We start from the raw sequence: 23,019 nt of genomic DNA, 5'->3' as shown, positions 1-23,019 counted from the left end.
AAAGAATCATCAATGACAGAAGGTCCTATTGGAGACAGCCTGAGTGATCCAGCAGTCCCTTTTTGCCAAAGAGATTTCTGCAGAGTTGTTTTCTAAGGTTGAAAAAGATCTCACCTTAGAACAGTGACAATTGGTGCAGCTAGGATCTTTCCCATCCACTGACCCAGAGCACTGATTAATGAATCAATTACCATGCCAAAACATCATTCAACAAAACAGGTCCAAATGCAGTACCAAAAACTATACTGCCGAGGAACACTGAGAGCAGATAGACATCCCAGGAGCTAACAAACCACAGGAGTCTCGCTTCTGTACCAGCAAAGGCCCCAGAATCACTGGGATTTCAACCTCCGCTCTCATCAAACCAACTGGTTCCATTTGCCAGTCTCAGCTCCAGATTCTGGTTTTGCTCTCAAAGCCACAGGCTGAATAGGAACTATATGAGCTGTTCTCTTATTTTCTCCACAGAACACACAGCATACACAAATCTTGATCTCTACAACAGGAGTTCTTAACGTTTGAGTCATGGAACCCTCTATCTAGTGAAGCCTACAAACCTTTTCTCAGAATAGTATTTTTAAATGCATAAAATAAAATACACAGGCTTTACAAAGGAAACCAATTATATTGAAGAAGTTAGGGGTGGCTAGATGGTGCAGTGGATAAAACACTGGCCCTGGATTCAGGAGTTCCTGAGTTCAAATCCGGCCTTAGACACTTGACACTTACTAGCTGTGTGACCCTGGGCAAGTCACTTAAGCCCCATTGCCCCACCAAAAAAAAAAAAAAAGAAAAAAGAAAATTATCCAAAAATGTCTTTTTTTTTTTAAATGTGTGGACTCCAGACAAAGAATTTCCACTCTAAAAGACATAATGCCCCAAATTTCTAAGACAAGAACTCCCAAAATTGGGAGTTACCACTATGACAACTCTCAAAGCTGATGCTACCCAGGAAATCTTCTTTCTCTGGGCAAGATTCCAGAATCACCCTGTCTATGGAATTCAAAATGTCCCGTTACTTGAGAATTAGGAATGGTGCCCTTGAACTCTCGTGTCAGGCTGCATGCAAGTACATGCCTATCTCTGCCATATGCTTGCTCTAAGGCATCGTGCCACTCTACTACTACCTTGCTCTAAAAGAAGGAAAGGGGAAACAGGAAGGGGGAATGAAAGAACACTCCAAAAACCACTGCAACGCCATACTGCCTCTCTCCACCAAGAAATATCTTGATGCTCTTTCCAAACAAGTTCATTCAATTCTTTTCAAATATTGTGTATCCACATTCTATGATTTAACAAAAACTTCTTGAGCTCAGAGACTAAAGCTAAGAGCTGGAGGGACCCTTACAAGCCAGCCAGTCCAATGACCTCATTCTACAAATGAGGAAACCAAGGACCAGAAAGGTAAAGTGACTTGCCCAAAGTCACATGGGTCCTAAGCAGCAGAGTCAGGTAAAACACCTGCCTTCTAATGTGGATCCCTGTCTAAACCATTTGTAAATCTGACAAACCACAAAAGTGGAAGTGGTTAGGACTGAGTCTCCAGCTCAGTCAATAAGACATAAAAATCCAGCTGTAAAAGTTCATTCATTTCTAGCTGGTCTAAATGGTTATACAGTCTTCGATGCAAAGCTGCTAAGAAAGCACCACTATAATCTACCATAGGCATAATAATAGCCAACAAGAAGGATGGTTACCATTTATATAGCGCTTTCAAGAGTGCAAGGCATTTTATAATTATTACTTCGTTTTATCCTCACAACCACACAGGGAGGTAAGTGCTATAACTAGTCCCATTTTAGAGATGAGGACACTGAAATAGACAGGCATTAAGTCAGTTTGCAGTGTTCTCAGGTGCTATTTGAACTCAGGTCTTCTGGGCTCCAGGTCCAGGGCTCCACTGAATTCCTTGGACTGTTTGCTCAAATACACTTCCTTCCTCTCTAAGGGTCTAATACTAAATCTATACTTTAAGAGAAATAGATCTGTCTGAACCATCAAACTTACAGATGGTAAGATATTACTGCTGGTTCCTTCTGTTCTAACCATTCGAATGTTTTGTAAAAGTGAATTACCATGGATATAATTAACTAGCAGGAAGATCAAAATTTATAGCTCTGTAATACAGGAATACTATCAATTTATCTTACTACCTTTTTATTGGCATAAATCCCATTTTTTAATGGCCTTCTTGTTCCTGACTATAAGAAATTATTGGGCAGTTTACACTAACGGGTTTCCGTCATGTTTCATTTCTAAACACCATTTTTGGCATTTTATTCAAAATAAAAATCAAACCGGGTCATCGACGTAATGCTTTGGAATTTTCTTTTCTCTAAAGGAGGTGAGAGGAATGAAGGGAGCTCTAAATTTATTTTAGTCACACTGGGGCAAATAAAAATCCTTCCAAAAGAACCTAGAATAAAACACCAACATCAAATAAAATTGTAAGGAATCACTGAACTATTAAATTCTTACATTATCAAAGGGCAAATAGAGTATTATAGTATTTTCTTTAAAAATATTATAATACTCTATTTGCCCTCTCATGACATATAATATAATTAATATCATTTATATATATATATATGGAAATATCAGTCAGGAACTACTGGAGTGAATGAGATTATTTTAATAACCATTATTCATTCTACATGTTAGTATAGACTTCAATATCAGATCTGCTCAGCTTCAAGACTCAATACTAACCTCCCACTTCCTCAGCATATCCGATTCACAGACCTGCAGTGATGGCATAATGCTACCTCTCCAAATGTAAGCAGCCTTTTGTAAAGGCATCCTTTTTTTCTTAATTAAATAAGGACAAGACCAAATGCTGGAATACAAATCCCGCTTTGGTGCCTTTGTGTAACTAGAGAAGAAGAGTGTGAAAGTTTGAATGAAAACATTAGAAGTGACAGCTTTTCACCTTCGTATTACTGTGCCCTCTCCATATTGTAAGAGAGCAGATGGTAAATTTCAAGCAGCCTTTCCCGATCCCCTTAATTCTAGTGCCTTCCCTCTGTTGATTGTTTCCAATTCATCCTGTATATAGCCTGTTTGTGCTGTTGCCTCCCCATTAGACTGTGAGCTCTGTGAGAACAGGGGCTGTTTTTTGCCCTTCTTTGTATCCCCCACACTTAGCAGGGTGTCTTGCATGTTATCACTGTTTAATAAATGTTAGCTGACTATACCCCCAGTCGGGTCTAAACTTATAGATACACACACATACTTCTTTATCAAGGCTTTCTTTTAAAATGTACTCAATAAAAACAAAAAACCCAAACATCAATGTCTTTAAAAAAAAAAAAAAGACCTGAATAGAAACCAAAATGGAATACTCTTAAAAGGCAGCACAATTTAAAAATATTCCTTTTATTTTTTAAGATTATATCATTATTTGTTCCCTCCAACATTGTCATCCTCTTGCTTACATTATTGGAGAAAAGTCCTTCCTCCCAATTTCCTTTTGTACAAATTTAGATAATCTACTCGATTTTTATTTTTTCAATAATTGCAGGCTGAGTGTCATCTTAATAGCGATCTCATTCACATCAGTCTCATCTATCATTTCATTTCCACTCCCAACATCCTCATTACATATTGTCCTGCAGTGCTAAAATATCTTTCTAACGCATCTTTTCCAGTCTCTTCCTGTTCCTTCATACAGCTGTCAGAGTAATTTCACTAATGGAGATGTCTGATTATGTCATTCCCCTGCTCAGAATCCTTCAATGGCTCCCTATTTCCTACCAAATTAAATCCAAACTGCTTAGCTCCATAACCTGGCACCAACCTACTTACTGTTCCAATCTTTATTCTACAATACTATCAATCAGAGGAGGCAGCTAGATGGCGTAGTGGATAAAGCACCAGCCCTGGATTCAGGAGGACCTGACTTCAAATCTGGTCTCAGACACTTGACACTTACTAGCTCCATGACCCTGGGAAAGTCACTTAACGCTCATTGCTCCCCCCGCCCCCAAGAAAATGACCTGAAAAAAAAAATAAATAAAAATACTATCAATCAGAACTAACCATTTCTGGAAAGGATCCTTACCTTTCCCCACTTCCATGTATTTGCTCAAAATATTTAGCCTACATTCTATTCATCCTCCCAGGTGTAATTGTTGAAATTCTATCCAACTTGGGTGGCTAGGTGGCACAGTGGATAGAGCACCGGCCCTGGATTCAGGTGGACCTGAGTTCAAATTCGGCCTCAGACACTTGACACTTACTAGCTGTGTGACCCTGGGCAAGTCACTTAACCCCAATTGCTCCGCAAAAAGAAAAAGAAATTCTACCCAACTTTAAGACTTCCTCCTCTCCATGAAGGCTCATCCTTTAATGAGCTTCTTCATAGCCTTTGCTCCACACATTAAAACCTTTCAATATCCCATTTCATCATCCTCCTCCTTTCTCAGCAGTGGAGAGCCCTCCTCTCCTCCAAAGCTAATTTCATCACCACTTAGACCCTGATCCTATCTCTTTACTTCACTATCCATTCCCTCTCTCATTTTCATTCTCTTTCTCTATTCCTCCTCTTTCTATCCCTCCCTCTCCCTCCTTCAAACATGCTGAGGTCACTCCTATGCTATAAAAACCTTTCCCTCACTAAACTACCTGATAAAGTAAAGTCACTGTTCTCATTCCCCCACCGCCGTCCCCCACCCCTTCCTAGGCAATCTTCTGGAGGCTACAACCGGCTTTCAACTGGCAGTTCATGTCTGGTAATCTGACTTCAGACCCCACAACTCCACTGAAAATATTTTCCCCAAGGTCACTTAATGGTCTCTCAGTTGCCAAATCAAGGAGACTTTTCATACAGGGGTAGCTATGTGGCGCAGTGGATAGAGCACTGGCCCAAGTTGAAAGACTAGCTGTGTGACCCTGGGCAAGTCCCTTAACTCCAACATCTGATGTCATGGTCCTCTTTGAGAAGAATAAAGGACAACAGGGCTTCCCAACATCTCTGGAATCCACCCTCTTCTTTGTATTTATAGTGTGGTCCTCCATCATTACTTTCAGGCCTTTATTCATTACTTTTTCCCTCCAAAAGAGAGGGCTTTTAACTGGTATTCTCTCCCCCCTTCCCTAAAGGCCTCCATAAAGCAGTCAAAGTAGTCTTTCTAAAGCACAGGTTTAATCACATCATCCTCCACAGAAAAACTTGCTGTAGTTTCTCTTTTACTTACAGGATAAAAATTAAAACTTTAACTTGATGATGAAGACTGATTGCAGAACCCCTTAGGGGTAGGGTGGAGATATCAAGAGATAAGGCTAGAAAGGCAGATGAATCTATGGGCGTAGCCCTAGATACCAAAGGAATTCTAACAACCCAGATAAATCCCTATCTAACTACTCAAAATGGTTTTATTCTAGGGTGCCTAGGGTCTGGATAGGCACAGTTTCCTTAGTTTATCTCATAATGAAATGCTAATTAATAAAAATTGGATCTCTGGCCACTTCAAAATTGATCTGTAGTTTCCTGAATTACAATTATCAGCCAACATTTGTATATCACTGTAAGGTTTCCAAAGTACTTCATCATTATTATCTCATTTAATCTTCACTACAACCTTGGAAGATAAACGCTAATTACTATCCCTTTTTTATAGTCAGGGAAACTGAGGTAGTCAGGGATCAAGTGACTTGCCCAGGGTTAGACAGCTGGGAAGTATCTGAGGTGCTTTGGGGTCTTTAGGACTCCAGGTCTAGCACTCTATCCACTTCACCCCAATTACATTGGTGATTTCATTTCCCAGAATGAGAACCAGATGGGCCCACAAAGTTCTACCATTGGTTTTTTTTGGGGGTGTTTTTTAGGCAATGGGGGTTAAGTGACTTGCCCACGGTCACACAGCTAGTAAGTGTCAAGTGTCTGAGGCCGTATTTGAACTCAGGTACTCCTGAATCCAGGGCCAGTGCTTTAACCACCGTGCCATCTAGCTGCCTCCTACCATTGGTTTTTATATACCCAACCAACCCTTAGGTTAGATTACAATCAGAGACCTCAAGCTGAAAGGTCATCTAGTCTCAGTTCTCATTTGAAAATGGCACAAATTGGAATCCTTTAACATTCTTCCTATTGTATACCATACTGTCTCCCCAAATGGAGGTGAGTTTATTTTCTTAAATTCTGGCTCATTCAATTTCTCTTTCTAGTCTTATTTGAACCTACTTTCTTTCTTCATACTCTATTCACTACCTAGAGATGAAAGCACTTAATTTTTTTATTTTTTATTTTTTTTAAGTAAGGCAATTGGGGTTAAGTGACTTGCCCAGGGTCACACAGCTAGTAAGTGTTAAGTGTCTGAGGTCGCATTTGAACTCAGGTATACTCCTGACTCCAGGGCTGGTGCTCTATCCACTGTACCACCTAGCTGCCCCGAAAGCACTTTATAAACCTTAAAATAACCATGTAAATAAATATGAGTGACTACTCCCACCATCATCCCTATTACTATTTAAGCTATAAACTTCCTAAGGGCAGAGAGTTTGTGTCTCCCTTCTCATTTTGGTATCTTCACTGCCTAGAGCACATAGGATGTGCTCAATAAATGTTTACCAAATTTGTTCAACCAAAGGAAGCTTTCCCAGACTCCTCCAACCCCTACAATTTGAGTTTTCCATCCTCAGATCTCTTTCATTACAACGCAGTGGCTCAGTGCCTCCCCAGGGGGAAGGAATTTAATGTTAGCTGTACTGGAAGTCAAAACAGAATGCGGTTTAAGACACAAAATTTAGGCGACAATCGAAGAAAAAATTTTTAAATGAAAAAAAATTCCATGAATAGCATCAGGACTATTTTCTTCAGTGCTTCCTCAGCCCATTTTTCTCTCCCATATTAACTAATAGTGGGAATTTATATGGCACTTTATAAGTTTGTAATAAATTTTATAAATGTTATTTTGTTTTGATCTTCATTTCAACCCTAGGAGGTAGGTGTTACTATTATCCCCATTTCACAGATGAGGAAACTTAACAAGTTAACTGACTTGCCCAGGGTCTGTACACAGCTGGTTAAATTTGATCTCGGATCATCCTGACACCAGGTCCAAAGCTCTATCCCTTGTTCCACCTCCCTGACAAGGTTCAAAATTTTCCACATACTTAAAACCTAGCTGAGAAGGAGAACTTCCAAAAAAATGACTACTCCCTTTTAATAAACCCACCCCCTCCCCAACTTCTCTCTAGAGTCAAGCTCACCCTTGCATTTCCAGTTAAACCAGAAGATAACAATATATTTCTTCAGACACTGAAATAACTGGGGGATATGCCAACATCCCATGCTCAAATCATAAAAACGGTAGAAGACCAGGGCCATACTTGCACTCCTGTCACCTGACTGGACATCATCCCCATCCCAGTGATTTCAAATACCTTGCATGAGTTGACACTTGGACATTTGAGCTTTCTAACTTCAACATAAGGGTAGTCTATGATTGTGACTTGGTCACTGATCCAATTTCCAAAACTGGGGGAAGGGGGAAGACAAGAGGGAAGATGGGGGGATCCTCTTCATTGTGAAAGTCAGGTCGCAGCTGTTCCCAACAGAATACAGAAGAATAATTTAATCAATGGCTATTTGACATCGTTATTGTCTATGAATTCATCTCTTTTCCAGTCTTTGCTACTAGAAACTCATTCACTTATTCAGCCATTATTTTTGAGTACCATGTATAGACACAGAGAAATGCAAGGATATTGGAGATCCCTTCTCTCAAGAAGCTTACCATTTTATGTTCCTATCCCTCTATAGTGAACCCTCTGGATTTGGAACGGTAGCGGAAAACACTGGTCTATAGCCATGAAAAAAAGTGGATCTTCTCCCTCTCTCCTCTTTTTTGGGTTCATTTTCCCTATTTCCCTCAAGCTTGGAAGTGCAGTGGACACTCACAGGTCCTATCCGGATCCAACATTTAACTTGTTCCACTTGTCCAACCTGGGCCTGTTAACCCTTCCCTAGGCATCCTGGTGGCTCTTCACTCCCAGAGGTTCACTACATTTTTGCCTGAGAATGGACAACCCCATACACATCCCCAAGTACAAAAAGGGTTACAGATGAATACCACCCTGTGCTCAGCCTTTTTCCTTCCCTTCTAAATGAATTGAAATTCTCCTATAACATAATTCATTCTTTGGTTTTCTTATTTAACATTTCCCATTAATACATATTATGAAATGATTATTTTACAACTTCCATTAAAACCATGTAAAGCGCTAGAGATGTTGTTTAAAACATTTTCTCTCTTGTCAAAATATAAAAACTAAAAATAATATTAAGTCGTTTGCTCAATTGCTCATCTTTTTGCAAAGTAAACCAAATGAAAGCCTGACAGCCCATGAAGAGGATGTGTAGTGAGTGTCCTGCCTCCCACCTCCACTATTCACACCCCTCTGTTTGAGCTCTGGCTCTAAGTTAAAACTCACAAGCTATAGAACACGTGAGCATGTGTGTGTCCCTTTTTAAATGCTGTGGCTTCGTTCCAAATTCCAACCTAGGTCTCAATGGTTTTCAGACTTTTAAAGAAAAAAGTGATTTGTACATTGAGAGGTTTTGTGTTAACTAGGGGCTGTGTGGGTCAGGGGAAGGGGTGGGGGTGGGGGTGGGGTGAGGAATTACAAGAATGAACAGTATCTTCTCTCTGGTTAATATTGCCAATCAAGCAATCAGCATTTATTGAGCACCTACTAAATGCCAGGTACAATGCTAAGTGCTTAAACCAATGCCACTGAGATGAATACAAATTATTGACTCCTTAAGGGCAGAAACTTTTTCATTTTTGAATCCCCAACCCCTGGCACTGGGCCTGTAGCAGAGAAGGCATTAATAAATGTCTGCTGGCCCGTACTGACAGAACCCAGTTTAGATTCACTTTGTAACATGTCCACTACAAGCCATGTCATATTATCTTCCTAGCCCCGCAGAGTTAAGTATCTCTTGGGCCTGGACCAAAAAAAAAAAAAAAAGTTACATAGCAACACAATGAACAAAGAAATTCAAATGGCACCATAAAAAAAGGCCTTTGTTGATTTATTTTGATGATCACATTTCAGTCAATTATTTATAGGTATGAGAGCAGTTAATGAGTTGTCATATTTCTGCAAAATGAACTATCCCCGTATCATGAAACCTGGCTGTCCTTTCACTTTTAAATTTTGGTGACAAACAGAGCAAAGTACAGCAAACCAAAAGCATAAATAATTCCCTTTCCCAAACTTATTCATTCATTCATTTGACCACTATTTTGAGAATTGATTATGTACAGACGCAAGGGAAAATAAAGATAAGGTCCATTTCTCTCAAGAGGCTTACAATTTGATTCCTGTTCCTCTAAAATGAACCCCACGGATCTGGAACAGGAGCAGACAAGGTGTGTCCTCAAGAGAACCACCTTCTTTCATAGATGCCCTGAGAAATCTGGATTGTTGCTTTTGCTTGGTGCTGAGAAAACTGAATCAAGTTTTCCAAACCTCACAGAGAGCTTCAGATGGCAAAGAACAAGCCAACTGTAAAAAGGACTCCATCTGATCAGACAACAAACTGTGAACCTCCCCAAAAGACAATGAAATATCCCAGTCTCCTTGGACCCTTCAGCATTATGATTATGAATCCAATCCAAACCAATAAGCATTTATTGAACACTGTGCTAGCTAACCAGGAACAAGGAACAATCCTACCCTCAAAGTATTTTTGCATTCTCCTAGAATATTCAAATCTTGATATTGAAACCCAAATGGTCCTTTGACATCAGACTAGCCTTAAGAATCCTGAGTTCAAGTATGACCTCAGACACTTACTAGGTGTGTGACCCTGGGCAAATCACTTAACCCCCATTGCCTTAAAAACATCAGAGGCCATCTCCAGTCATCCTGATGTGTATCTTGCCACTGGACCCAGATGGCTCTGGAGGAGAGTGACCTTCCTCAGCCCTCCCTCACTTGAATCCAATTCATTGCAAGTCATGACATCACCCCCATGTCATGGTCCTCTCGGAGCAGGAAGGACAAAGAACAACAACAAAAACAACAGCCTTAAGAATACAACAAGCTTGGGGGTAGCTAGGTGGCACAGTGGATAGAGCACTGGCCCTGGATTCAGGAGGACCCAAGTTCAAATGCGGCCTCAGACACTTGACACTTACTAGCTATGTGACCCTGGGCAAGTCATTCAACCCTCACTACCCTGCCAAAAAAAAAACAAACAAAAAGAATACTCACCTGTGCCCACTCCACCCAACCAATGCCTTGGCTTGGTATCATAAAACTATGAAACTGTGTGATGGGTGAAATTGGTGGTGGTGGTAGTGGTAGCTGACCATTCAAATAGCCCTTTAAGGCTCACAAAGTGCTTTACATATATTTACATATATTACATCTCATTTGATTCTCAGAATCCTGTAGTCCAGTGCTACTATTCAAGTCAAATCTATAAGCATTAATATCTTCTAGGCACTACACTAAGTGCTAAGGATAGAAATACAAGCAAAAAGAAAGCCAGCTCCCCACCCTCATGGAGTTCATATTCTACTGGGGAAAGAAAAAAAACATAAAAGGAAGTTGAAAGGGGGGGGGGGGGGCAGGAGGAGAGAATGGAATGGTTTCTAAAGGTACCTGATCCAAGGCATGGTAGAGAAAGTTCAGAGAATCAGGAGCGAAGCCTTGAAAATCAAGACAAGGATGGCCTGGACATTTTCCTTAGAATGGGGGTTCTGAAGAGCAAAAGAGCTCATCAGAAGCTGGGAATGCTTCTATTTTACAGATGGGGAAACTAAGGCTTAGTTTCAAGTCTTACCCAGGTCACACAGCTGCAAAGTTTCTGAGGCAGGATTTTCATTCAGGTCTTCCCAGCTGCCTGTTTTATTATGAGTGTTTATTACAAGGTCCTTCTAGTACTTCCAATAATAAGTCTCCCTGGAATGAATCTTGGATCTCTATACTGAATTCTGGGCTACCCTGAGTCACACCAGAGGCAACAAAAATCAAAGTAGAAAATCAAGTAACTATTCCTCTAACCTTTCAAAACAATAAATCATCTCAAATACCGCATCATATTTTTTTTTACCAAGTTTTAAAGAAGCAAAAGCACCACACACAAATTCATGTGAAGTCAAAATGAACAAAAAAGAAAAATCTAAGGTAAATCTTAATTTTTGGACTTACAGTTTTAAAACAATATCCTTTTAGGGAAGGTGACAAATTTTTATTCCCTTCACATTACTCCTCATCCAAATAGTCTAAGAACAGTTTACCATCTCAAAACCACTCATTCCACAAATTTCAGAAAGTTTATAACTCTACATATTAAGGAGTGGAATCCCATTTCTACCTCAACTTAATAAAGCAATAAAGTAAACTGAATATTTAGCAATTTTCCCAAAACCACATCACAATATGTGAACAAGCCGTTAATTAATCTAAAAGGATCATAGGACTTCTGCCCACTGGATGAAAAGGCAGATGATGTCACTTGGGATACACCTCCTTCTGCGCTATATGAAAAAGGAGGATTCCTACTAGGATAAGCATAGTCAAGTGGTAAACTGGGAAGATGGAAGACAAGCTGCTCAGAAGAAATCACTTGAGAGGTGGCATCTCTCTTCCTCTCCTCATCATCTTCAGTGACCAGTTCAGGGACATAGTTTTCCAGAACCTGGACCAAGAAGAGACAATACATCCAACTAGGAGCAAAAAATGCTACAGAGGAATAGAATATCTCCCAAGAAAAGAAGAATTTCTATCTCTTATCTGAAAATGTGACAATGGAGACAAGCCTCAGGGAAACAGTGGCTTTCCTGTCTCTCACCCAGGCCATGGAGCTATAAGCACATAGCCATATCTGTCTGTTTATACTTCCCAATCTTAGAGTATTCCAAGGTAACAACTTGTCATGGCAACAAAACTTTCCAAGTTTGAAAGATCCAGAGGTTCAACCAGAGATCTCACCAGAAACTATAGGCAGTGCAAGAAGCCAGAAGAGTCAGAAGATGACTAAGCAACTACCTTGTTAAGTATTGCAAGATTTCAGGACAAAGGCTTAGCAAACTGGTCCAACAACAGATGAGCCCAGCTCAGCTGCAGCTAAATCTATCCAGAGAGATGCCACACCCATTAAGGAAGCCAGCACAGTGAAGCAACTTATCCACTAATGCCAAGCTAACTTCATGAGAATTCTACAAAGGAAAAAAAGATGTCCAGGGCCAGGAGTTAGGAAGTACAACTTTGCCTCAATTGTTCTCTACACATGCACCTCACAAAAATTGTGGTCTAAGTTTAAACCGGTTCTTCCCCTGAATCTGCATGCATTTGTAGGAGAGTGAACCAAGTATTATTCCTATACAACCTTAGTAAATCCTTTTTGTAAAGGATAATTGATGTCTACTGGCTCATCATCAATGAGGAGAATACCAGTGGGGACTCTGGAGGTACATAGTATTAGAAACTCAGCCTCTTAAGTTTATTCAATAGGACCCTGAGGAGTAGCCTCTAGGGACAGTCCACCAAAAAGGGGGTAAAATAAACTGGAGGAAGTACTACATATATATTCTTAGAGAAGGGAGTAAGTTTCTGAAAAAGAACACCTAGAGTCATTAAGAAAACATCACTTAAGAGGACTGGTATTCATGTACAGAAACAGATCATAAAGCAAAGCATATATTTTTAACATACATAGTCAACCTCAATTACCCACTCTAATGAAAGTGCTCGCTTGATGAGGAGGTACTGAGCATGGTAGAGAAAACAGAGTGCTACATTTGCAGTCAAGGAAACTGCTTTAGATCCCAGTTCAGCTACTCACTATCTCTATGACTTTGCACAATAAGTCACTTAAACTCTTTGGGTTCTTAATTTCATCTGGACAAAGAGGGCACTGGACCAGAAGATCTCCTAAGGCATCTTTTCAGTCCTAATTCTATGATCCTATGATCCACAAAGTGGATAATCCAAAGTGTATTTGCATCAGATTCAGGAGGCATTTACACACTAATTATCAGACCTACCCAGTTCCCCAGGCCTAGAGGTATATTGTGGAAGGGATTCCTATTCAAGAACAGATTGGACCAGAGGTCCTCCTGCTGCCTTCAATTGCTAATATTCTCTGCCTTTATATTTGAAAGTTCTTAGAGGGTGAGGTGTCTGACCTTTCCAGAATTCATGATCCTTTTTGAAAAACCCACTTACCTCACCTAACAGTGTGATGATTCAAGTCACTTTTCCCCATCATATCTTCCAACTCAACTCTCTTTATTCTCTACTCCAAGCCAGAAACAGACTGTATCTTCTTTATGCAGAGCATCAGCCTAAATTAGAAGTGGCCTTTCTCTCTAAATGTGTTGCTTCACATGTAGCTTGTGGCTGGGATGTAACTTTTTCACTTTGGAGACCTGCTCTTCTTACCCAAAATCTCATCACCGAGATGAGGGAGAAGGGTAGAGAGGGAAGCTTCACAAAGACCAGCAAATAAATGTTGGCACCCTGACATGGAAATGGGTAACGGGGCCCAGACAAACAAGGATACCAAGCTGAAAAGTAGACCTTTCAACTTAGAGAGCCAGCCATGTCCGCATTTTAACCACAAAGACTTCCAACCACACCCCACTTACCCATCAGAAATACCTTTGGGAAGCTGAGAGTTAAACTGCCAACTGCCTCTAGCCATACCGGCCCCCCCCCCCCAACTCTCTAACTAGTAAGCCAAACAATCAGAATCCATATGTGAGAGCTCCATGAATTCAATTACATAAATAAATACATTCAGTTGTAATTGCTAATTGATACAAGCTTGCTAGCATGACACCTGGTGTAGTTAGTTAAAATGGTAGCAGTAGGCAACAGGCAGGGGTTGGTCCCTACTGGCCTCTTAGTTCTTCTGGGCTACTTAATTAGGGAAATGAGATAGAGATAGATGAAATTTTAAAAGGGGTTCCACAAAGGTTTTTGCAAAAGGTCTGCAAATCCAAATTTGCCTGTGACCTATAGAATTTCAAGCTGCCATTTCAAATAGCCATTAAACAACTCTCCAACTGACCATCTCACAACTTAACAGTTGTTCGTTATGAACCGCTCTTAGCTGAAATACCTTGTTTTATTTTTTTCAGGAAATAATGAAAAAAACATATCATCATCATCCATCCAGTGTCTCAAAATTATGACCTAGATTGTTTTTTCCCAGTTAAGTCAATAAACATTTATTTATTAAACACTGGCTTTGTTAGGTGCCAGTGTTAAACACTAGTGATACAAGGAAAGGATAAAAAAGATTTTGCTCTTAAGAAGTTTACAAACTAATGGGGAGAGACCAAATGCAAACAACACTTACAAATAAGATGTGTTTGGAGGGGTTAGTAGATTTCAATAAGACTTAAAAAAGGAGGGAGCCAAGTTGTCAAAGCCTTTAAAAGCCAAACAAAGAATGTTATATTTGATTCTAGAGTGGACAGGGAATGACTAGAGTTGATTTGTGATCAGTCCTGTGCTTTAGGAAGATTAAGTTGACAGCCAGAGTGGAATGGGGCCTGGAGAAAAGAGAAGCTTGAAGCAAGGAGACCAACCAGCAAGATATTAGTAGTCCAGGCATAAAATAAGGATGGCAGCATCAGAAGAGAGAAGAGGAAGTATACAGAAGGTAAAATCAATAGGATTAGGCATATGGGGTATGAGACACATCAGAAGAGATATTATTTCCTAAGTTAGGTTATGATCAAGACAGACACACGAAGCACCTTGCCCCAAACAAAATTCCCAATATTTATTTGCCAACTTTAGCTCTTCTGCTTCCCGAAAGAAAATTCCTCCAAAATTTTCTAGTTAAAAGTAAAAATAAACTCCAAATGAAATGACAGTTTCTGTAAAAGCAGATGATTAGATCTGAAAGACCTAAAGTATATTAGAACATAGCTCATGGACACTGGAGAAATAAAATGCAAGTCATTAACTATTAATAGAAACTGAAAGTTGATTGTTGTAATTAAATTATAGTTTAACCTTCTATATAATCCTTTGAGTTAGATTTGACATGTTGCTTCCTGATGGTCAGGTTTGAAAAATCATCTGCTAATTGGAAGTTCTTGGTTCAAGGAATAAGACATTGTATTCCTCTATTTGGGAAAGAAATAGAATCATATGCTTAGTGATAAACTAATTTTCATGAGATCGTTGTACCTATCCATTCCATTGGTCCTTAATTTTAAAAAATCCATAAACTATAAAAATTTTAAAAAGCCAATCTTAGAAGTGAGTCGTCGACAAATATGACCAAAATATTTTGATTCCAACACTCTACATTTTTTTCTAGGGAAGCAACAAAATCTAGGTAGGAGGTCGTTGTTTTCCCAAAGTTGAGTGAAAATTTATAAAATGTAATTATTTACCCAACAGTAAATACCCAAACCAATCTAAAACTGGAGAATAGCATAGCAGTCCGAAAAACTGAGAGATTCATTCAACTCACAGCCCATAGGGAACACTTGCTGGCTGTCTACTTTGCTAAAGGCCAGACAGCCATTATCTGTATTGAAAAAAAAAAACGGTGAAGTCAAGATCTATTCTGAGCATGTGCAAGACCTCCTTAGTATTTTATTTGGGGGGGGGGGGGGCCCAGACGCGGCGGCGCAATGAGGGTTAAGTGACTTGCGCAGGGTCACACAGTAAGTATCAAGTGTCTGAGGTTGAATTTGAACTTAGGTCCTCCTGAATCCAGGACCAGTGCTTTGTACACTGCATCACCAAGCTGCCCCCAAAATGTTATCTCATAACTTTTTTTTTTGATGGTTTTATTTCTCTTTTTTTTTTTTTAAGTGAGGCAATTGGGGTTAAGTGACTTGCCCCGGGTCACACAGCTAATAAGTGTTAAGTGTCTGAGGCCAGATTTGAACTCAGGTCCTCCTGACTCCAGGGCCGGTGCTCTATCCACTTCGGTGCTCTATCCACTTCGCCACTTGCTCATTTGAACTGTGATCACTGTAATCATCATCATCCAAATGGCAGTATCCAGGGCTTAATCCAGAATCACTTCTGACAGCCTGAGGCTAAAAATTCCAGCGGGAGGTCCCAAACTCAGCACAGCAAATTCACAAACTCAAAGGGGCTTTAGAGAGTTTAAATTTTCAAGGCAAAATGCTAAACCTCGGCAAATCCCAATTCCATTTGCAGCCTCCTATGTTTTGAGGTTTGCTGTGATTTTTTTTAAAAGTCCTACAAGAAAATCAGTGTGGAAATTGGGGAGCAGGAGGGGGGGGGGGGGAGGAGAAAGAGGTCCAATCTGATTTCAAGGTTTGAGAAGGTGTGCAGTATGCAACAGGTCTAATCATTATTAATGAAGAAGTAATTGAGGTTAAGAATAAATCTATGTGCATTATTTTTTTTCAAGGGGCTACTAAATTAAGACATAAATATTTATTAAGTTGTTTAGACCCAAGTACTCAATAAAGACAACTATTAGTTATTTCATTTTAAATAGTAGAGCTGAGAAAAAAATTACTGAAACACTAAGGGCACTATGAATCAAGAGAGTCTGAGAACCTCTGCCCTATAGGGACTCAAAAGCAAATGGCCACCAGGGCTCAAAAAGCAGAACATCTGGACAATCCCAACCAGAGTCCCTCAGATATTGGCAGGAAGTAAAAGAAAAAGAAAAAGAAAAAAAAAACTGAGTGTGGCAAATGAAATTCCCTAACAATGGAAACAGGCACCCTGTAGAAACGTGGACTTTTTTTTCTTAAAGTAACCCAATGAAAGTTCATGAGAAGGAGAAAGAAAGCTCTAATTTCTCACTAACAAGGAAATTTCTGTTTAAGGTAATATTGAGGGGCAGCGAGGTGGCACAGCAGATAAAGCACCAGCCCTGGATTCAGGAGTACCTGAGTTCAAATCCGGCCTCAGACACTTGACACTTACTAGCTGTGTGACCCTGGGCAAGTCACTTAACCCCAACTGCCACACCAAAAAAAAAGATAATATTGACCCTGATGGAAGTCACAAGGCCAACACAGCACCTATGTTCTAACCTTTTAGGTGTTTTATCTATGGAAGACACTGGAAGAATATAGCCAAATCCTCTAATTTGCATGTTCTGCTTTTAAATTCAGGTTTTAGAAATTTTAGAAATTTCTCACATCACCAAAGAAGAGATGTGATGGTGACTTTAAAATTTCAATATTCTACATTACTAACTGGCCAAGAGGGAAAATAGAATTGCTACAAATAATTATAACTACATTTATATAATATGCAAACATACTATATATAATATGTAGCTTACATACACACAGAAAATGCAATTAAAATGAACAAGTGAACATATCTGATTATTCATCCCAGATATTAAAAGTTTGGAAATTGTTATGTCTAGCTTGAAATTTCTTTACAGAAAAGTTTCTTCCTACATATTAAGTTTTCATCTATTATACTATTAGAAAAGTGCTACACATCGATTATGAATCATAATTCAGATGTCTCTATGGTAAATTATTACAGTGTTATCTTTTATCTCCTATATATTATCATTAGTTATCATTCCACACCATGTGTGTCCAAATAGATTGGAAGCTATCCAAGGGCAGAATCTAGACTAAAATAGGAAACAAAACTGAAGTGATTTTAAAAACCCAGTAATATCTATGCTCCTTGGTTGATGTCCATTTTTTCCTGATAAAATAAAAATAAACCCGAGAGGCAGTCAGTGCTTTTTTTTTTTAACTGTTTCTGAAGGATTTTTTAAAAATTCACCATTTATTAGGAAGTCATTTGTTCCACTTGCCAATGCATCCTCTCTCATTTTAAAAGGTGGTTACACTGTTTGTTGAAGCTATATTGGAAAATGGGGTCAGGATACATTGCCCTTGTTTATAAAGTCCCTTGAGGACTGCAGTCATAGATTTCAGGAGAAAGAGGTTAAAAAAAGAAAGGATTACTTTAAGGCTTTACAGACCTATAAAATTAGAAGTTTATGTTTTTAATATTACCATTCATCCAACTCCACAGATTTTAGGAACATTTTCTCCACAAAAGAAAACATTCGTTTCCTTCATTGGATATGGTGCTCACTAGTCTCACACCCGAAAAGAAGTTTCACAGCCTTCACAGTGTGTGTGCACACTTGAAAAAGATAAACGCCAGTGAATGGAAGAGAGCAAAAATCAGAGCCCAAAATCAAAGACAAGTGAGGCAACAGAAACAGATTTAGGCAGGCTGTGTTAGCATAGGTCTCTTACAGACTAATGGCAAATTGTTCTCATATTCTCGAGATTTCTCACTACCCTGTGCCCCCTTTTCATTCTTAGAAAAAGCCATGATTCAAAATGGAAGTTCAGTAATTATTTACAGCCCCGTATGTAAACTGTAAAATAACTGGCAAAGTTCTTAGCACATCAATTTAGATCTATGTAAGCAAGACATTCTTTCCCAGTGGTAGGCGGCCTCATGTCAAGTAACTATGGGCCAGAACTTGTCCTGCACTACTTGTTCAAAGGGAGCTATGCAAGAATATTTCAAGCTCTGACAGATACCACTTTGTGCAAACACATCCCCACAGGAGTATTACAAAAAAGACAGCAGTGATGTTTCAGCAAACCCAGTGTCAAGAAAGGTGCTCTCCTGCATTTTTAATCGGCAGGCAGGCAGGAAGGAAATGATCATCCCTTCTACAATCAAGTGTCAGGACTGCTGATGCTGCTTTCTGTGGGGTCTATACCTACTGTTATCATCACCTTCCCACCACCCACCATTTTAAACATTTTCCCCTTTGGCCATAAAACAGCTGAGTGAATGAAAGGGAGGGAGAGAGAAACTGAAGAGAGTAAATATTCTAGTATGATTCTTTAGTCTGAGTTCAAATCTGACCTCAGACACTAACTAGCTGTGTGACCCTGGGCAAGTTACTTACTCAGTGCCTCAGTTTCCTCAAATGTAAAATGAGAATAATAATGGCATCTACTTCTCAGGGTCAGTGTGAGGATCTTACTTTTTTTTTTTTTTTTTGGTGAGGCATTTAGGGTTAAGTGAACTTGCCCAGGGTCATACAACTAGTAAGTGTTAAGTGTCTGAGGCCGGATTTGAACTCAGGTCCTCCTGAATACAGGGCTGGTGCTCTATCCACTGCACCACCTAGCTGCCCCATCCATGTGAGGATCAAATGAGATTGTCTGTTGAGTGCTTAGCACAGTACCTGCCACATAGTAGGTGTATTAATCTTCAGAGAGAAGAAAACGGTTAAAGAGTGCTACTGTATTTAACTTCTTAAAGCAACAAATGGTTTGCATTAAGAATTATTTATGTTTCAACTCTTAAAATTATATAAATGTACAGATTTCTCTATGATGTCTTAAGCAAGATTTTACCGTTTCATTTTTTTGAATACCGAGAGACCAACTAACTGACCCAGGCCACAGCCTGAAAAAATTATTTATCTTGGGTAAAGAAAACCTTAAAACATCACCCTTCTCTTTACCAAACTGCCTGCCAATGTTTAATGACAAAACAATGCAATGCATCACAGATAACTGCAATGACATTTATGGTTTGGGCCCTGCAGTATTAATATTAGAACACTTTATACTGGGCTGTAGTGTTAGGGAAGGACAGAGAGGTTGTTTCATGTTGTTTAGGCGGGGGGTGGGGGGGGGGGTGGGGGGGGTGGGAAAGTTGGCTGGTTCCCATCACAGGAAGTAAAGACGAATTCAGAATGAAGAGCAATGCAAAACCCCACGGAAACATGTTGGACATTACTTAAGGGAAAGAAAGCCATCCAGATATGGAAGATTAAAAATAAAGACTGAATGTCCCCCAAATTATTGGTGTTTAGTCAGTATGTTCTCCAAGAGCCTGATGCTCAAATGGTTCGTAAAACACTATTTCGGAATGAATTTCCTCCCTCACAGATAGCATAAATAAAGCTAATCAAAAATGGTAGTGGGAGACACCCCCCCCCCCCGCAAAAATCACTTGAAATAGTCTTTATTACTGTTACAAGTGTAATGTCAAAAGATATCAGAGAAGGCTAACATCATATTTCTTCTGCTTATTATATCTCTGATAGTTTAATATTCAAGCCTCAACAGACCTCTCGCCAAATCCAGAAATATGTTGGCATTATAGGCCTGAAAGCCAGGGCTGAATCCATCAAAGCTACACATCCAAGCTGAGTCCAGCCCTCTTCTCCACCCCTTCCCCCGCCCATGTGACTATAAAAGTCTGGCTTACAGTCAACTGGCAAGACACCAGGGCTTTAGAAGGCCTGTTGAGTAGGACTCTCCTCTCTGGGCATCAAGGCCACAGAGAAGAGGTCCAATAAGAGGTAATAAATCAGTTGCTACCACAAAAGCCAGTAGAAAGATCTGAGGTGATCCAACAGACATTGAGCTTTTTGAAGCTCTGGTGGGTTACAAGATCGTCTTCTCAACTATGTTAATATATCTTATCTGTCAAGAAACAATAATCATGGCAACCCAGCCATCACTATGCATGTTAAAACTTCAGTGGATATTTCATTTTCAGGATATACAACCAGTCTAAACTAGCATAACCCAACACAGATGTTCTAACTCACTAGTCACACAATCTCCCTTGACTTACAAGGTTACAGAACTGGACTTCTGACTCTTACAGATTTAAAAGATCCAAGATGCTGCTGGCTTAAACCCAAACATATTTATACTACCAATACTGTTCATTTCGATAAAACTTAAATATAGTAATAATCATGATGAAGTGGAATGCTCAGAGACTAGAGTATTCTAGCTAATTTAATTATCTGGTTAAATGAAGGTTAACCAGAAAATCCTTTTTTATTTCAATTTATACAGCTGAAATTCTAACATAAACACATTACTTGATTTTTCCTTTCACTATACATCATTTAATCTTTCTCTGATGACTGAAGAACTTGTGATGCCTCAGAGTCACCATTCAGAATATCAATTCTGATTGTATAGTAAGGAATACATAGGCATAGGAGATAAGAATGAATGGGCACTAACACCAGGTAAATCTCCAGAAAATGCTTTGTCCCCTCCTACTAAAATCAACAGCATGGTCTTGTTTTGCTGTCATGTAGTCACGTCACTCCTCTGCTTGAAAATCCTTGATAGCTCCCTATTGCCCACCAAAAAAAAAAAAAAAAAAAAAAAGGCCAAATGCTTTGTTTAGCAGCCAAGCCCTTCAAGTCTGAAGCCATCCTATCTTTAGAGCTCTCTCTTACTTACTCTTTTCCATGCACTCCAATGTTCCCCACTCCCTTGTTCATATACTCAATTCCCATCTATCTTTTAAAGCTCAATAGATAACAGAATCACATCTTTCCTACAGCCTTTGCCAAATTCCCTCCCTTAATGACTTCCCCCTCTCACATAGAATTTTATTTTGCACTTAAAATGCTCTAAATTATGGATGAATTGCCGGGGTGCATGGGTATGTATAGAGGGAATTTTCACACCAGAAGTTCCTCTAGCCCCAGTAAAATTAAATATCTGGACACTCCACTCAAAAACAAAACAAAACAAAAAATCCCAACAACTACAAAAAATGAATCTACTACTATGATCTTATGTGTCACTTATTTCTTACTCCTCTATTAGATCTTAAGTTCTATGAGGGCAGACACCAGGCCCATAGTACTTGACACATAGTAGGCAAAGTAATAAACCTTCACTGAAGGAATCTGCCTCTTTCCCCCTAAAAGTCACATGCAGCAAGGAAAAAAAAAAATAACTTGTTGGAAATTTGGGTTAATCATTATTTTATTTTGTCAGGATCTTTATTCCAATGACTCAAAATCTTGGAATTGCCTTTGACTCCTTTATATAACCTGCTCTTTTACCCAAATCATGCTTAAATCATTTCATTTCCCAACTAGCCCTTACTTGCAATCCCCACTAGGAAAAAGTATGCAGGTAACCAAAATATCTCAGGGAAATCTCTTAACCTGTCTTCCTACCTCCAATCCCTCTCTTTAAGTTCATTCCAAGCACATATTTTAAGAATCTTTTTCTTTCCATTTCAACCCTTCCATGAGACTTTTCCAGGCTAAAATAAACAAGGTACATCCATGCTAGGAGTGCCCATACAATCTACAATCCACAGTAGTAGATATGGGAGTAATTCAGCAACTAGAATGGAATTATGAAATGGATTCAAATTGGAAGACAAGTGATTGATAACTGGAAGGGACCTTATATAATCTAGTCCGATTTTCTCATTTTACAGATGAGGAACTGATTATACAGGCTGACTCACCCACATTCACACAGAGGCAGGGTCCTACATTCTTTGACTATACAACATTGCTTTTGGAAGTGGTGATCATTTAAGGAATCCTAGGTTCATTGACAATGAAAGTCATATCAGATCCACCCTTTCCTTTGACAGGACTATGAGAGTGGTAAGATAGGGAAGACAGCAGACTGATCCATGTGGAGTTCATCATCTCTCCTAACTCCTCACGAGAAAAATGGAAAGATGTAGGCTGGGGCATCATGTAGTTAAGTAGTCAAATAACATGATCCAAAAGGAATGATTCATGGGTTGAATTCAACCCTCAGCTCTCATCAGATCAATATTTTCATCAATGAACTGGATAAAGACAAATTCCTATACCTAAGGTCCCATTCCAGAGTGATTTCATACTATTTCCCTTCACAAACTCTACAATCCAGCTCTACTGAAGTAGCTAGGTGGTACAGTGGATAGAGAAATGGACCTGGAGTCAAGAAGACTTGAGTTCAATTCTAACCTGAGATACTGTGTGACCTGAGCAAGTCATTTAACCTTCTGCATGCCTCAGTCCCTTACTCCGTGATAAGAATAGCACCTCCTGTATCTAATGCTATTTATAAGGCACTTTGCAAACCTTAAGCACCATAAAAATACTTATCATTATTGCTACTGCAAAATTTAACAATGCATCTCCCACCCTTAGGTCTAAAATGCACTGCTCCTGTCATCTCTCTCCCTCTTAGGATCTTTAGCTTTCTAGAAAGCTTATCTCAAGTATAACCTACTATAGGAAGCCATTTCTGATCT

General features: G+C 39.4%; 1 protein-coding gene across 1 annotated transcript in view; it reads right to left on the bottom strand.

The window, feature by feature from the left end:
- ARID1B (AT-rich interaction domain 1B) overlaps positions 1-23,019 on the bottom strand; it is a 581,815-nt gene that overhangs the window by 469,352 nt on the left and 89,444 nt on the right.

Source organism: Dromiciops gliroides, chromosome 4, assembly GCF_019393635.1.
Source record: "Dromiciops gliroides isolate mDroGli1 chromosome 4, mDroGli1.pri, whole genome shotgun sequence".
Classification (NCBI taxonomy): Eukaryota; Metazoa; Chordata; class Mammalia; order Microbiotheria; family Microbiotheriidae; genus Dromiciops; species Dromiciops gliroides.
Note: the sequence above shows the minus strand (reverse complement) of the source record. Positions and strands in the feature narration are given on the sequence as shown.